The 16,518-nt window shown below is 45.6% G+C and overlaps 1 long non-coding RNA gene across 1 annotated transcript in view; it reads left to right on the top strand.

The window, feature by feature from the left end:
• The window catches only part of LOC138302079 (uncharacterized), a 167,167-nt gene extending 159,013 nt beyond the window's left edge, over positions 1-8,154 (top strand). Inside the window, exon 4 of the long non-coding RNA XR_011205261.1 lies at positions 7,811-8,154. This is a non-coding gene — a long non-coding RNA (uncharacterized lncRNA). The remainder of the gene's footprint in view (positions 1-7,810) is intronic.
• Positions 8,155-16,518: the final 8,364 nt, after the last annotated feature.

Genomic DNA, 16,518 nt, shown 5'->3' with positions numbered 1-16,518 from the left:
CGTCACTGTGGGCCTCTTCAGGGGGGGGACTAGATGTAGCTGGCACCTCCTCTCTGGTGACGTTGAGTAGGGGTCCTATGGGGATGAAAATGCAGTGTTATTGTGTCTGCGTGTGCCATCTTGTGAATGGGTGTGTTTTCCTATATGGCTGTGATTTTCCTGTCAGGTTTGCCTTGTGTGAGTGGTGATTTTGTGGGCTGGGTGAGTCTCTCTACTGGGCATGCTGTTGTGATGGGTGTCCATGCAGGTCTGTGTTCGGGGTCCATGCTTTGTTGTTGCATGCAGGGCTTGGTATTGGAATGGGTGAGTTGTGATAGTGCGATATATGTGAGGTGGTGGAGTGATGGGGTGAGGGTAGGGGTAGGAATTTGTGATGGCATGCAGGTAGGGGGGGATAAAGTAGTAAAGATTTGACTTACCAGAGTCCAGTCCTCCTGCTACTCCTGCCAGGCCCTCAGGATGCATTATTGCCAAGACATGCGCATGTTGTTAGTTGTGGGGGAGGAGGTGGGGGTCCACCGTCAGTCCTCTGTACAGCTACCTGATGTCTTGCAACCACTAAACACACCTTCCCCGTAGGTCGTTCTACCTCTTCCTGATGTCATCCCTTGTTCTGGGGTGCTCTCCCACGGTCTTGACCCTGTCCACTATTCTCTGCCATAGCTCCATCTTCCTTGCAATGGACGTCTGCTGCACCTGTGATCGAATAGCTGTGGCTCTACCCGGATGATTTCCTCCACCATGACCCTTAGCTCCTCCTCTGAAAACCTGGGGTGTCTTTGGGGTGCCATGGATGTGGTGTGTGATATGTGTGAGGTTGTGTGGGGTGATGTGTGCGGTGATGTGTTGGGGTTCATGCTGTGAGGTGCGTGGATGGTGTATGGGTGATGGTGTTCTGTGACTCTGATTGAGTGGGTGCTCCTGGCTTGTGTCTCTCTGTGTAGGCAATCTTTTTTTTTCGTTGAAAGGGTTGTGGGTAATGTGGGGGGTGTTTTATAGTGCTGTGAGTGTGTGGGTGTGGTGGGTGTATGTGTGTCAGGTGTGTGTAGTTTGAATTGTCCAATGTGGGGGTATTTTGTAAATGTGTGTGTATTTTGAGCGCTGCAGTCTGTACCTCCAATGGTTTACCACGATTGAAAGACCGCTGCGGTGATTCGTGGGTCGTGATATAGTGGGCATGTTCCTGTTGGCGTAACGGTGTGGGTTTGGCTATCGCCAGTTTTTCACTGACCTTTGGTGTGGCGGACTTGTATGGGTGTCTGTATAGTAGCAGATTTCTCTGTGTAGGTCACAATCCCGTAGCGGAATACCGCCGCGGTCACGGTATGTTGGCGGCCATCAGCAAGGTGGGTTGGAACATTTACCGCCACGGTTGTAATGAGGGCCTCTGTTTCCTGCTGACCTCAAGGTTGGCTGATCTGCTTGTTTGCTGTTTACTTGTTCAACTACCCTGCCGCCTAATTAAAGGCCTTCATTTCCTGCCCCTGTTTCCTCCTAGAGACAGCCTTCCAGGAAATATTCAGTCATCTGCAGGAAGGTTTGAGTGCCTAACATGTTTGTTTACTCAACCTTCTATTTCCTACCTCAGTGTCCTGCTTTCAAACACCCTCCCCCTATTGGCTTAAATCAATTAGTCTGAGGAGCGAGATCTATCTTTCATCAGCACCATCTTTGGGTTCTGAATCCCGATGCCTAGGACAAGAGTAAACCAGGTACCTTTGCTTCAAAGCTGGGGTCAAGCAACGCCTCTTGAAAGTCCGTCCCTTACTGATAGCTTACAACAAACTTGAACCCTGGATCCTGGTCATTCAGCCAGCTCCGCCATGTCCCATCTCCTTGACTACATTCATAATTTTTTCACCTCTGCTCTACACTCCAGCAGTTTGGGCCCATTAGATGGACCTCAGATTAGTGCAGTAACCAGGTGCTTTTAGTTTTGGTATCACTTTCTTTTTCAAGGACATTCTAGCAATCTGAGTTTGAATACAAAATGCCTTGGCTAAAGGCAAATTACTAATTGTGTGAAATAACACAACATTAAGGACAGATAAAGATTTCAGAATCATCTGAGCAGTCACTACAGAAAACTCATTCAGCATTCAGTGCTGGGGTCAGTCCTCAAGTGCCCTTCACATGGACTTGAATTTCTTATATGAATTCTTCTTCTGTATATTTTATTAAAGACTTGCATCTCAGGCTGATTGTACATCTTTCATGTCTGAGCAATTATGTTCTTACTGCAGAGTATCTTTCCTGACTGTAGGAGTGTGCCTTGACACTAGAACTTAAGAGGTCCTGCTCATGCTCTCAGGAGCACCAGGTACACCAGAACCATCACTCTCTCTCCCTCAAACCATTTTACCCCCAGGTTAGTCACCAGTATGTCATCTCTTCTGATACTAAGGATTAACCTCTAAGGGAAGTGTGTACGATTTTCACTTCCATGGTATTCCTGGGATTTCATTCAAATGAGTGGCCCTTGATATGTCACTGATGGTGCAAAAAAATCCAGGGGTCTGTATGTCATAAACTGGCGATCATGATTTTCAGGTAGTGGGTGTCCCACGGGTCTGTGACACTCACTAGTCTAGCTAGCATCCAATGTCACTAAAAGGACACCCAGGCCTTGGGTTAAGATGCAAGATGTCCTTAAAGACACAATAACTCAAGAACTATGAGTTATAGGATGGTGCTCCCGATTGTTCTGAGGTTAGGGTGACCAATCTTATCCGAAAGAATGTTGAGATCCAAAGAAAGACATGAAGTTAATGAGAGGAGTATTTTCCAACCTTAGGGCAATGCTTCTGCCCAATACTGGATCACATGCTCGGGCATTCCCTACTTCTAGGACATTGGGAGCCCATGTGTGCAGCTTATAGCAGAGCAGGATGTACTTCATGCATGATCCTCATTACGTCTCCCAAAGCTGTGACGACCTATATTGAAAATTTAAATCTTGCTTTCATGTTTACTAGGCAGCAGGTTTTATTACAAGGCAAGAGGCCCATATTATGCTTTTCTGTTCTTGCATTCTATTAAAGGGCAGCGAAGGGAAAAAAATAACTATGTTACCTTGAAAACCGTGGGAATAGAACTACCAACATGACATCACAATAGTACCACCAACAGGACTTTGAACATCACTGCAACTATCTTGACTCAGAGCAACAAGTACTTTGCTTTCTTTTATATCATTATATGTATATTCACTATCCTGACCTGTTATTGTATTTCTTATTGGTTTTCACTCATGTTTCTCGCAATCAGCCTCCTTTCATGTAGGGTCTTGCACATGCTTTGTGCTCGAACGTTGCTGCGTGTGACTTTACTTTGGTACATTTCCTTCATTGTTAGGGCCCCTAACGGTCACGCTGCTCTGGTATTGGACCGTATTTTCTTAGCGCCCTTCTCCTCATTCCTTTAGCATTACTCACAGGCTTGTTGAGTCATCCCCCTTCAAGGCTAGGTCACGCACCGGGAAGCTTTGTGTGCTGGTAAGCTCTGTGTGATTCTTGTAGCCTGTGACGAGTAACCCCTTCCCTTACCACACCCTCTTTCACTCAGTCCTTCCTCTTAAAGGCTTTTTCCCTTTAATACTTCAGAATTTAACCCTTTCTGGGTATCTTAGTACCAGTTTAGGATTTTATACAGTTTTTCGGTTGTTTTCACTGGGTTCTGTGGATCTTTTTCATTTTAAATTGAATTGAATATGGCTGAGGAAGAAGAAGCCCAGGTTTCCAAACATACTTTAAAGTCCTTGATTTAATATTCTGTACATCATGCGGTGTCTGTGTCCATGCTTGATGTTTCAAAATCTTTAGAGGCTTCCATTTTTTAAAAACTCTCATATCTTCGTGAGGCTCTCTCTAAGAAGGGAAAGAATTGTGCAGCCCCACAACATGCATTTCTCAAAGGCCTCCTGCAGAACACTGGTCCTCCCACCCGAGAGGTTTCTTTTTTGGGGCCTCCATCTTTTCCTCTTCATATTACACTTTTGAATGACACTAGCGATGATGGTGATGATGTCCTGGATGACATAAACAGTTTTAATGAATCCTCGGATCCTTTTATAAATGTGCATCCATAGAAAAGCATACAATTTCTCCTCATGATGGCGGTGATTCTCTCCCAGTGTCTGATGATCTGGTAGATCATTTAGGGAAACCGTGTTTGACCCTTTTGTTAATTAATCATCCTAACTCTACTGAGTGGTTCCCAAAGGAACATGTTTCGGATTATGTTTCCTTCTAACTAAGGCATTCACTGTATAAAACCTCCAGAAACAAGTTAAAATGTGAATGTCCTCCCCTTCCTGCCCAATAATGTTACTGCTGCCGCTGTCATTGACTCAAACATGTTAATGTTTTTCAATAAATTTGGGAAGGATGCTAAAAACAGGAGTGGACAGAGTCTGTCTAATTGTCAGGACAGAATTTCAGACCTTGTCAGTCCCCTAAACAGAATGATGATTTAACCGAAGAGGCAAAAACAGAGGGTATGCAGGTTAATTCAGATACCCTATCTAACAGGACCAACAGGCTTTATGTATTTTAGGCAATGCTAATGTCCAGATATCACAGGAAAGATGCAAAAGCCTTCTGAAGAAAATAGATTATAAGCTTAGCAGCCTGGCAACCAAGGAGGAGGGGCAATGAGCAAATGGTCTCTTGTTCGGAAACTCCTTTGTTAAGGAAATGGCCAAATATGTTTCCACCATTGCCACCATTGACAAAGCCCAACTTTCCATAAAGAAGATTTATTATTTAAGGTTTTTGGCAGGGTCGGCAAAGGAAGGAGTTGCTTTGATGACCGCTAGCCCCGAAGGTGACATGCCATTAACAGAGGCTCCTCCAATCAAGCGTCCCATCAGGACACCTACCATGACTACAAGCCTCATTTATATCCCTGACACTCCAGAGGTTTCCAAAACAGGGGATACAGAAATAAAGGAGAACAATTCTCAGGTAAGAATTTCCAATTCTGGCCTTATCCTGTAAGAAGCAGATTAGCTCTTTGTCTAAATGTTTGGTTTTCTCTCACAACACATCTCTGGGTGACACAGGTAATTCAAAGTAATTATATAGAGCTTTACCATACACCTGTTCAACTTCACCTTCCCAGTCCTCTACATTTTTCTCAGGAACAGTTCTCTCAGGTTCAAGAATTTCAGTCACTGTTAGCAAAACAGGCCATCGAAAAAACCTATGTCTCTCCCATAGGTTTTTTTCAGCACAATCATCTCAAGATGGAAACCATTCTCTATCTCAGTGACGTTCTTCAGGATGACTGGTTGGTAAAACTTAATCTTCATGATGCTTACTTGACGGTTCCAGTCATAATTCATACATTAAATATTTCCAGTTTCAATGGGGCCATTCTTTCTTCCCTTTCAAGACTCTTCCTTTCTCTGTTATCCTCGCCTCTTGGTGTTTTACCAAGATACTCAAGCCAGTATTAATCTTTCTTAGGGTTAGGGCATCAGGCTCATTGTGTATTTAGGCAACTTTCTCATCATGGTTCATGACAAAAACTGTTTTCTCTCCCATTTACTTCTCTGTTAGTTCTACCCTAGGTTTCTTCATATTAAAAAATCTTCTCTCTTCCCATCAAAATGTCTGGGGTTTCTGGGTTTTCTAATACACACTTCTCTATCTGTACTACAGCTCCCTCAACAAAATGTTTTGTTGATAAAAAAAGAAATCAGTCAGGCTCTAACCCTTTCTCATTTTTCTCTGAGATCTCAGGCTCTTCTTGTGGGACTTCTGGCATCTTCAATTCAGGCTATTTCTTCTAGAACTCTTCATTATTGTGCTTTGCAAAGGTTGAAAATTTGTCATCTTTGCAAAGGTTTTCATATTCAGATCCGGTACTCATAGATCCAGATTTCAGGGAAGAGCTCCTCTGGTGATTGAATCACTTAGATGCCTGGAACTGAAGAATGATTTTCTCTGCCACTCCAGATCTTATAATCTGATGCTGCCCAGGTCTTAGAATCCGATGAACGTTGGACAGGCTATTGTGCAAGATGTGGTCAATTCTTGACTAGAGGTAAATGGTCTCTTCAGGAATCAAACCTACACATCAGGTGTTTAGAGATGCTTGCAGGTTCCTTTGCCAACCAGACCTTTGCAAAAGACAGAGTAAAGTGCACTATTCTCCTACGGATGGACAATCTGTGAGTGGCCAGATATATAAACAATCTTGGAAGTACTAGATCTAAATCTCGTTCAGGTCTGGCCAAAAGTCTCTGGGAATTCTGTCTACAGAGGAATCTCTCCATCAGAGCAGAGTCCTTCCGGGCAATTTGAATTTCATAGCATATAGGTTTTCCAGTCATCTGCGGGATTCAATCGATTGGCTGATTCATCCTTCTGTGTTCAATCATCTTTCTTCGATCATTGGCACCATGCTGATAGATATCTTTGTTTCCCATCTCAATTCTCTTGTCCTTTCCTTTTTCATTAAAGATCAGACGCATATGCTCTGGCCACAAATGCGTTTCTACAGTCCTGGCTTCAGACCTTTCTTTACACCTTGATTGCCGGAGTCTTGGCTCAAGTCCGCAGGCAACAATCATCTCTGTTTCTGGTCTGCCCCTTTCAGCAGGCTTAACCTTGGTACTCATCGCTATGGGAACTGGCCTCAGACTTTCCGGTTTGGATTCCTCTCTTTCCTGACATGCTTCTCAACCCTCAGGGAGTTTGTCCAAACCTTATTCTAGACAGCTCTCTTTTCCTCATCACTTGGAAGATTTTGGTCTTCCTGGCGAACCACAGGAATTTCGGGGGAAGCTGTTCACCTCATTCAACAATCCTGGTCTGCTGGCATGGCACAACTCTAAAAGTCGGCCTGGTTGGTCAGTTGTCGGTGGTGTATGGACAGGAATTTAGATCCCCTTTCAGCAAATATACCTTTGGTGGTTAACTTCTTAGCTTCTTTAGCAACGCAAGGGAAAGGCAAACCTATTGTATAATTAATACCTACAGATCTGTGATCTTGGCCGAGCACGTCAGAGTGGATGGAAGACCCATGACAGTACACCCTTTGGTCTGTCATCCTTCACAGAGAGTAAGATTTGCTCATTCTCTTCTTCGCAAATATAATACCATGTGGGATGTTAACTTTGTGTTACATATGTTTTTTCGTGGCATACTCTCAAACATTTATAAGCAAAGTTAAGAATGCTTTTGTGTTTGATCTCTTTAAAACGAGTTTAGGATGTCAAAGCTCTGGATGTGCCTTCTTTCAATTACTCTCCCTTGGTGTTTCTTTTCAAGTACATAGACGCACTAAAATGTAATGTCAGTTCATTATTCTTTTTGCCCTTCTCAACTAAAGTTATATGTGGGGAATTGCTTGAAAATGTATGTTTCACAAACTGAAGATATGAGAACACCCTCGGCTTCCCAATTGCTCATTTCATTTCAGAAACCCCACAAACCAGTCTGTGCTCCAACTTTGGCCCGTTGGCTGAAATGGATTATGTCATTAGATGGCATTAATACTGATTCCTTTGGTCCCGGTTCAGCCAGAGGGGCTAAAGCCTCTAGGACTTTCTGGGTGGGTGCAGGTTTGCATGATATTCTCAAATATGCAGATTGGCCTAATGTTAATATATTCATAGCTGTTTAATGTAAAACAATCGCTCATGTGTCTGACTCTGTCATTTCTATGCATTGAACAAAGACTTGTAATAAAATTGAGATTACTTAGCCTTGGTGTCAGAAAAGCTAGATTTTATTAAAGATACGGAGGCAGGTATTATGCCACCACTGTTTTATTAACCCTCCCTGATTTATTTCTTCTGCAGTCCCAGTGCCATCAATGAGAACCACTATGTCAACTTAACCCCGTGGAAAACACTTCTTCCCTGGAACCCTTTTGGCGGCTTGACACATCTACTCCATCCTTTCGGACTGTTGTTCCTCTACTGCTCCTGGATTCCCTCTAGGATCTAGTGACAGATCTCCTAAGTTGTGCTCTCTGTGATTCATCTTAATTGACTCTTGACAAGAAAAGATTTGTTGCTCTCAGTCAAGATAATTGTAGTGGTGTTTCATGTCCTATTGGTGGTACTATTGTGATGTCATGTTGGTAGTTCTGTGCCTGAGGATTTCTGGGTGACGTAGTCTTTTCTTCTCTTGGCTGCTGTTTAATAAAATGCAAGAAAAGAAAATCATAATACTCGTCTCCGTGTCTTTCATAATCTCTAGCCTTTATGACACCAAGGTTAGGAAAATCTCAGTCTTCGTTGTCCAGTGAACAGGTTGTCTCATAGATTTTTCCTACTGGCAAGCACAGTTTGTCTGCTCCAAGAAGGGCACAAGGAGTTGCCCTCCTCTAAAGTATCATGCCATTGTCTCAGGATAATCCAAAATACAGCAGTTCATCCGTTTAGTACTCTGACTATATATGTGCTCCCTGTCTGGAAAATGATTACCTTGAAAGTACTGTAGTTTTTTAGGAAGAATAAAGATTTCCGTCCCATCCATTTGGCAGCAAACATTATGCAGATACCATGCCTATTGCAATTTGAGATCTGAGAATGTCATGCTTTGAGTGAACGACAAATCAAACAGATATATAAAAGTCATAGTTCTTCACCTGTTGCACCCCCAATTTGTGGATCAGTTTTCCACTGCATATGACAAAGGCACCCGATGACCTGTTTTTCAGAGCCACACATGCAACTGGAAAATCTATTATGCAGTTGTATTCACAAAGGGCTCTGTAATTGCACATGTAAAGTGATCATCACATAAAGGGCAGATAGTGTCAATTACACAGTCTTTGCCAGTACAGACAGGATAAGAAGATCAACGCGTTTGTCCGAGTGGATCCACAAAGGATAGCAAAACCTGCAAACATTCAACCGAAAAAGACAAAACGCACACCTGCGTCACATAACCAATGAGATGGTGCAACATGAAAAATCGAATTTTCTGGAAAAGCATATCTAAGAATCCATCCCAGCAAAAACACCAATAAAGCATTTCACAGGGAAAATGATTGAAGCAGCAAACAAATATGCAAATAAAACATGCATGATGGGGTGAGCCAATGGAAAATATAAAGTTTTTATAGTGCAAACAAGGAGACACATACATTAAGAGAGGAGGATAATAATAATTGTTAATAAATGTATAAATAACCTGGTAGAAAACCAAATGCTTAAACCAGTGAACTACAGACACCAACAGAAGACTGGTCTTAATCATAAATACAGAGTCACAAGTGCACATTGAAATCAAGCATACAGACACAATAGCACTACTAAATTAGGGTAAGGTTACACTGTCCCTATGGAATAGAAACATCATATTTTGAAATGTATGACTATATTTTACTTCACATTATAGATCTTCAAGGTACATAGTTGATGCGTCGTTCAGCAACTCTACTCTTACTTATATACACTTAGCTTCACAATATTGAGGTAGTAGATATTCCATCGGCAATATTTTTGAGACAATATTCAAACATTCTTTTTATATCCACACCTTGATGAGGCCAGTGATGTGCTACAGTTGTAGAGTAGTGAGTGATATGTGAAACTAAGTTGAACAGTGACTGATTAGTGTTTAAGGAGCTCTACAAAGGCAGAATGCACTTGTATCCAGCACTGGGGATGTTTTGAACGTGAGCACCAGAGATAGCTGTGATTGCGCTGCACTGAGAAATGAACACAGGTAAATACATTTATTGGTTTACCAGGTGCATAATTTGCTCAACTCATGACTTGTGGCAGTGGGAGACTCAGAGCCATCCATTGTGTAGAATGAGTGCTGACATAAAGGCATGACCGGAGCGGGATACAGATCAGGAGATGGACCAGACTCACAACTGATGGCAAACAGGAACAACAAAGTAGCCAATCAGATATTCCCTGCATGCAGTACCCTGGTGTGGAACCGACAAGCAAATGTGTCCCGGAGACAAACAGGAATGTAGCAAATCACAAATCTGTACCTGGGGTTGCACATAGGCAGTTTAGTGGATGCATCCACGGGCATGACACCGATAGTAGGACAGCAGTATTAAGACTGAATGCAGGTGCAGACTGAACAAATTATTGCCATCTGAATGGAAGGAACTGATTGCAGCTGGTGTCAAGGCAAAAAGCCACAAAGGGTGGCACATCACTCAGGAACCCAGGCGCACAACTTGACAGCTGTACTGGAAGATCTGAGGAGAGGGAATGGTGCAAGAAGGGACCCTTCAATTAAAGCAGATGCATTCGTTAGCTGTCCTGCCAAAGTCAACCAGCAAGCAGGAAAATTAGGAGGCAAATCGAAGGTCAGGAAAGAAAATGAGGTTGAAGGAGGCACTACCATATCGAGTCACTGGCAAGGGGTGAACGGTGAGCGGGAAACAAAACAAAAAAGCACTGGCAGAGTCAAATGTTTGGCACACATAGAACATGTATGTGTTCATGCACACAGGGCAGTTGTAACGCCGTGCTCTGACGCGGCGTCTCTTTCTATCCTCGTGGGTGGAACGCGCTACCGATATTCGGAGCGCCGCTCCCCGCGTTTTTTGACTATGCTTTCTGGGAAGCATATATTTCGCTCCCGGTCACGCTACACTTACTTGTAGCCCTTTTTTCTTCTTTTGTTGTTGGTGGTGGGGTTTTGTTGGTCTTTTTGCCTGTCTCTATCCATGTTGTGTCCATCTTGTCTTCTTCATGTTTTTGTCCCTGCATGCTCTGTTTTTCTTTTATACTACTTTCTTTTTCCTATACTGGTCTATGGGCTTTTCCCAATCCAAGATGGTGTTACTTCCTTTTCCTGTGATGTCACTTCCCTTTTCTCAGTATATAAGTCAGTCAGTCTTGTTCCTCCTTGTGTTGCAAACACTTCCTTCTGGTTGTGCTGTTCGCTCCTGTTCTTTGTTCCTGCTTTTTTGCCTTGGGAGATTTTTGCCTGTTCTTTGTTCCTGCTTTTGCCTTGGGATATTTTTGCCTGTTCTTTGTTCCTGCTTTTGCCTTGGGATATTTTTGCCTGTTCCTTTTTTCCTGCCTTTTACCCTGGATATTGCCTATTTTTGTTTCCTGTTGTCAAGTCCTGTTTTTTCTTGTTTTCCTTCAGGAGTTCCTGTTAGAGGTTTTTTCCCCAGTGTTGGGGTTTTTTCCCTCTGGGACTCCTTCTGGAGGGTACGGTCTGCTTTGGCATAGCCTGTCAAGCGGCACCGTGGCCACTAGAAGGGGTCGCCCTTATCTGGGAGTATCCAGGACCTGTAGAAGACTTGGGGGGTCATTCTAACCCTGGCGGTAAAAACCGCCAGGGCGAATGACCGCGGTAGCACCGCCAACAGGCTGGCGGTGCACCACTGGGCATTCTGACCGCGGCGGTTCAGCCGCGGCCAGAAACGGAAAGTCGGCGGTGTACCGCCGACTTTCCGCTGCCCTGCAGAATCCTCCATGGCGGCGGAGCGTGCTCCGCCGCCATGGGGATTCTGACACCCCCTACCGCCATCCTGTTCCTGGCGGGTCTCCCGCCAGGAACAGGATGGCGGTAGGGGGTGCCGCGGGGCCCCTGGGGGCCCCTGCAGTGCCCATGCCAATGGCATGGGCACTGCAGGGGCCCCCGTAAGAGGGCCCCAAAAAGAATTTCAGTGTCTGCCTAGCAGACACTGAAATTTGCGACGGGTGCTACTGCACCCGTCGCACTCCAGCAAATCCGCCGGCTCCATTCGGAGCCGGCTTCATCGTTGCTGGGTCTTTCCCGCTGTGCTGGCGGGCGGCCTTTTGGCGGTCGCCCGCCAGCACAGCGGGAAAGCCAGAATGGCCGCCGCGGTCTTGTGACCGCGGTGCGGTCATTTGGCGGTAACCGCATGGCGGGCGGCGACCGCCGCCCGCCGCGGTTAGAATCACCGCCTTGGTGTATTCGTCAATCCGAAATCCAGAGGTGAGAAATCCAGCGCAGTACGTGACAGATTGCAACGCCAAAAGATTCTGCGTTGCGAGAGCGCCATGGAAGATCCACAGGGAGAGGCGTCAGAAAATGCTCAAGCCATGTTACAGACTGTCCAACAACAAGCCCAAGAGTTACAACAGTTACGGGCAGAGAACACTGCCTACGACAGGTCTTGTCTTCCCGATCAATGGACATACCACCCGTATCTGCTACTATTCCTCGATATTCCAGAGATCCTTTAAAGATGAAGGAATTTTTGGACGCCCTGACGGTTTTCTTTGCCTTTCGTCCACTCCAGTTTTCTTCGGATAAGGCTAAGGTGGGCTATCTGAGCAGCGTCTTGTCTGGTCCAGCGCTTGCTTGGGCGACTCCTCTAGTTTTTGCAGATGACCCAGTCCTGGCTAACTATTCCGCTTTCCTGACTGTTTTCAAACAAATGTTTGAGAGACCTGGGGTAGAAGCAGCAGCTGAAGAAGCCTTATGCGACATTCAACAGGGTAATCAGGATGTACTGCAGTATAAAACCCGCTTCAAACAGCTGGCAGCTGAAACCTCCTGGGTAGAACGCACCTTCGTAACCCTTTTCCGACGAGGCCTGCGTGAAGAAATTAAAGATGAGCTTGTACACTCTTCCCCAGCTTGTTCTTTGAAAGAATTAATGGATCAATCTATGAACATCGAGTATAGACTTCGAGAGCGCAATATGGAAAGACGTAGAACTAGAGCTCCATACCAGTCCGGTACCTTCCGTGCTAGCAGTCGGCGAACGGAAGATAGTCCATCTGAAGCCTCTCCACCTCCCCATGAAGAACCCCTGCAGATAGATCTAGTTCGTGGGTCATTGACGGAGTCAGAAAGGGAGGAACGACGACGAAGGGGACTTTGCCTATACTGTGGTAAGGCTGGCCACCTGATCCGTAGTTGTCCGGTAGTCCCTCAAGGCCTGCGGGAAACGCCAGCTCCCGTCCCCTGTAAGGAGGAAGGAGACGGGAGGAGCTGAAGTACCATCAATATGTTCCTCCAAAGAAAGCATGTCCACCCTGTTTATCCTCTCGGTCAAGTTACAAAGTTCACAAGATCAAGCAGAACATCTTCTGGCTCTCCTTGATTGTGGAGCCAGTGGACTCTATCTGGATGAGACCTGGGCTACGAGTAAAGGAATTCCCTGCATTCCTAAAGAAACTCCTGAGCATGTTCACACGGTGGATGGCTCTCCGTTAACCTCAGGACCTGTGGTGGCCTCAACTCCTACTCTTTGTTTGACATTTGGGGGGCATCAAGAACACGTTGCCTTTGATCTCATAGCCTCATCAAATCACATCATGATTTTGGGAATTCCCTGGTTAGCCCGACACAACCCCTATATCAATTGGGAAACACGAACTATATCCCTAACGTCTTCATTTTGTCAACAGAATTGTTATTCCACTACTTCTTATTGGACTCCAAAAAGGTCCTGTCAGTCAACTAAGGAGAACACTAACTCTATCAATATTATCCAGGGGGTTCCAGATTGTTATCAGGAATATATCAGGATTTTTCAGAAACCTAGTAATCCTATTTTGCCACCTCATCGCAGTTATGACTGTGCTATTCCTTTAATTCCTGATGAAGTCGTCCCCTTCGGTCAGACCAAGAAAAGAAGGTGCTAAGGGAATATTTAGACGACAACTTACACAACGGTTTGATTGCTCCTTCCACGTCCCCCGCTGGGGCTCCTCTCTTCTTCGTCCCAAAGAAGACTAAGGATCTGCGTCCTTGTGTGGACTTTCGTGAACTCAACAGAATAACGATTAAGGATCGATATCCACTGCCTTTAATCAGAGATATATTGGATGCCATTCAAGGAGCCAAGATATTTACCAAATTAGACTTACAGGGTGCCTATCATCTCCTTCGGATCAAGGAAGGAGATGAATGGAAGACAGCCTTCCGTACCCCTTTTGGGCACTATGAGTACCGTGTTATGCCCTTTGGACTGATCAACGCCCCTTCTGTTTTTCGAAGTTTTATGGATTCAGGGTTCTCTGATGTACTCAATCAATATGTAGTCATTTATTTGGATGATATCTTGATATATTCCCGTGATCCTGAGCACCATGTAGATCATGTCCTGCAAGTCCTGGAAAGACTCAAGAAAAAACAATTGTTTTGTAAACCTGAGAAGTGTGAGTTCCATAAATCTGAAGTAAGGTATCTCGGGTTTAGTATTAATCAACACGGAATATCCATGGATCCTGACAAGGTCAGTGCCATATTAGATTGGCCTTCTCCAACGTCCATTAAAGAAACGCAATGTTTTCTTGGTTTATCAAACTTTTATCGTCAGTTTATTCATAACTTTGCCCACCTACAAAGTTTCATAACACAAACAATTAAGAAAGAGAACCTGAAGAAGGGTTTCATTTGGACCAAGGAGGCTGAACGCGCGTTTCAAGAATTAAAGACAGCCTTTACCCAAGCACCCGTGTTGCGTCATCCTGACAATACCGAGAAATTTATTGTTGTGACTGATGCCTCAGACCGAGCTATTGGAGCAGTTCTGCTGCAGAATCAAGACAATGATGGATTGGAACATCCTGTCTTTTATCTGTCTCATATCCTATCAGAGGCTGAACGAAATTATTCTGTACTGGAACGAGAACTACTCGCTCTCAAAGTAGCTTGTAAGGAATGGAGGCATTTCCTGATGGGTTCCAGAGAGCCTTTTGAAGCTAGGACTGATCACCGTAATCTCCAGTGTCTCCGGAGCTTTCAGTGTCGAAACAGTCGTCAGGCTCGATGGGCTTTCTTCTTTAGCCAGTACGATTTTGTGATCACGTACATACCTGGTTCCCAGAATTTAGTGGCAGATGCCTTATCCAGCAGATATCCTGACATAGCCCAGAACTCCTCTCCACATCTTATTGAGTCTAGCAGAATCATCGGAGCTACTCAATCTTTTCAAGAACGCATTCAATCCGAGTACCAGTTTATGGGGGTCATTCTGACCCTGGCGGGCCAACGACCGCGGAAGCACCGCCAACAGGCTGGCGGTGCTTCCATGGGCATTCTGACCGCAGCGGTACAGCCGCGGTCAGAAACGGGAAACCGGCGGTGCCCCGCCGGTTTCCCGCTGCCCCTGGGAATCCTCCACGGTGGCGCTGCAAGCAGCGCCGCCATGGGGATTCCGACCCCCTTCCCGCCAGCCTGGTTCTGGCAGTTTCCACCGCCAGAACCTGGCTGGCAGGAACGGGTGTCGTGGGACCCCTGGGGGCCCCTGCAGTGCCCATGCCATTGGCATGGGCACTGCAGGGGCCCCCTAACAGGGCCCCACATAGATTTTCAGTGTCTGCGTGGCAGACACTGAAAATCGCGACGGGTGCAACTGCAGCCGTCGCACCCCTTCCACTCCGCCGGCTCCATTCGGAGCCGGCATCCTCGTGGAAGGGGGTTTCCCGCTGGGCGGGCGGGCGGCCTTCTGGCGGTCGCCCGCCAGCCCAGCGGGAAACTCAGAATGACCGCCGCGGTCTTTCGACCGCGGTACGGTCTTCTGGCGGTTTCCGCCAGGCCGGCGGCATCCGCTGCCGGCGGGGGTCAGAATGACCCCCTATGTCTGCTTCTGAATGGGATAGAGTGACTCCTTTTTTGCAGAAGAAGGACAACTACTTCTATCATCAACATGCTCTTTTCCTACCTACCAAGAAAGTGCAGACAGAAGCTCTGCAAATGTGGCATGATTCTCCTATAGCCGGTCATCGAGGTATCAGGAAGACCCAGGAGCTGCTTCAGCGATCTTTTTGGTGGCCTTCGCTAAAGACAGACACTGAAACCTATGTGTCAGCATGCCCAGTCTGTGCCCAGACTAAGACACCCCGAACTAAGGTGGCAGGTTTATGAAGACCTTTACCGGTTCCTTCCGCTCCTTGGTGTACTCTATCCACAGATTTCATATGCTCTCTACCTACCTCCTCTGGTAACCAAGTAATCATGGTGACCGTAGATTCATTCACCAAGATGGCCCATTTTTCAGCCTTGAAGAAACTACCAACGGCCCCAGAAATGAGACGCATTTTTCTACGGGATATTTTTCGCCTCCATGGTCTTCCTCAAGAGGTCATTTCGGACAGAGGGCATCAATATGTAGCACGTTTCTGGAGAGCCTTTTGTGCCTTCTTTAACATTGAGATTTCTTTATCCTCGGGTTTCCATCCACAAACGAATGGGCAAACTGAACGAGTGAATCAAGAACTTCAGCAGTATCTGAGATGTTATTGTAATGCCACACAAAGCAATTGGTCAGAATATCTTGCTCTTGCCGAGTTCTCCTATAACAACACAATACATAGTGCGACCAAGACCACACCCTTTTATTGTACTTATGGATTTCATCCGAGGACTTTCACTACTGTTTCTCGAACATCCTCTTCTGTGCCTGCAGTCACTTATTTTTCACGACAGATCCTTCGAATCCAGGGCCTACTTCACACAACTCTCCTAGCTTCGAAACAAGCTATGAAGCGAAAGGCGGATTGTTATCCGCAAGCTGCACCTTTGTATCAAGTGGGCCACAAGGTATGGCTTTCTTCCAGATTTCTTCCATCCCGGTTTTCCACCAATAAGT

The sequence above is a fragment of the Pleurodeles waltl genome, chromosome 6, assembly GCF_031143425.1.
Source record: "Pleurodeles waltl isolate 20211129_DDA chromosome 6, aPleWal1.hap1.20221129, whole genome shotgun sequence".
In the NCBI taxonomy this organism is placed as follows: domain Eukaryota; kingdom Metazoa; phylum Chordata; class Amphibia; order Caudata; family Salamandridae; genus Pleurodeles; species Pleurodeles waltl.
This window is presented reverse-complemented; position numbering and strand designations above follow the sequence as displayed.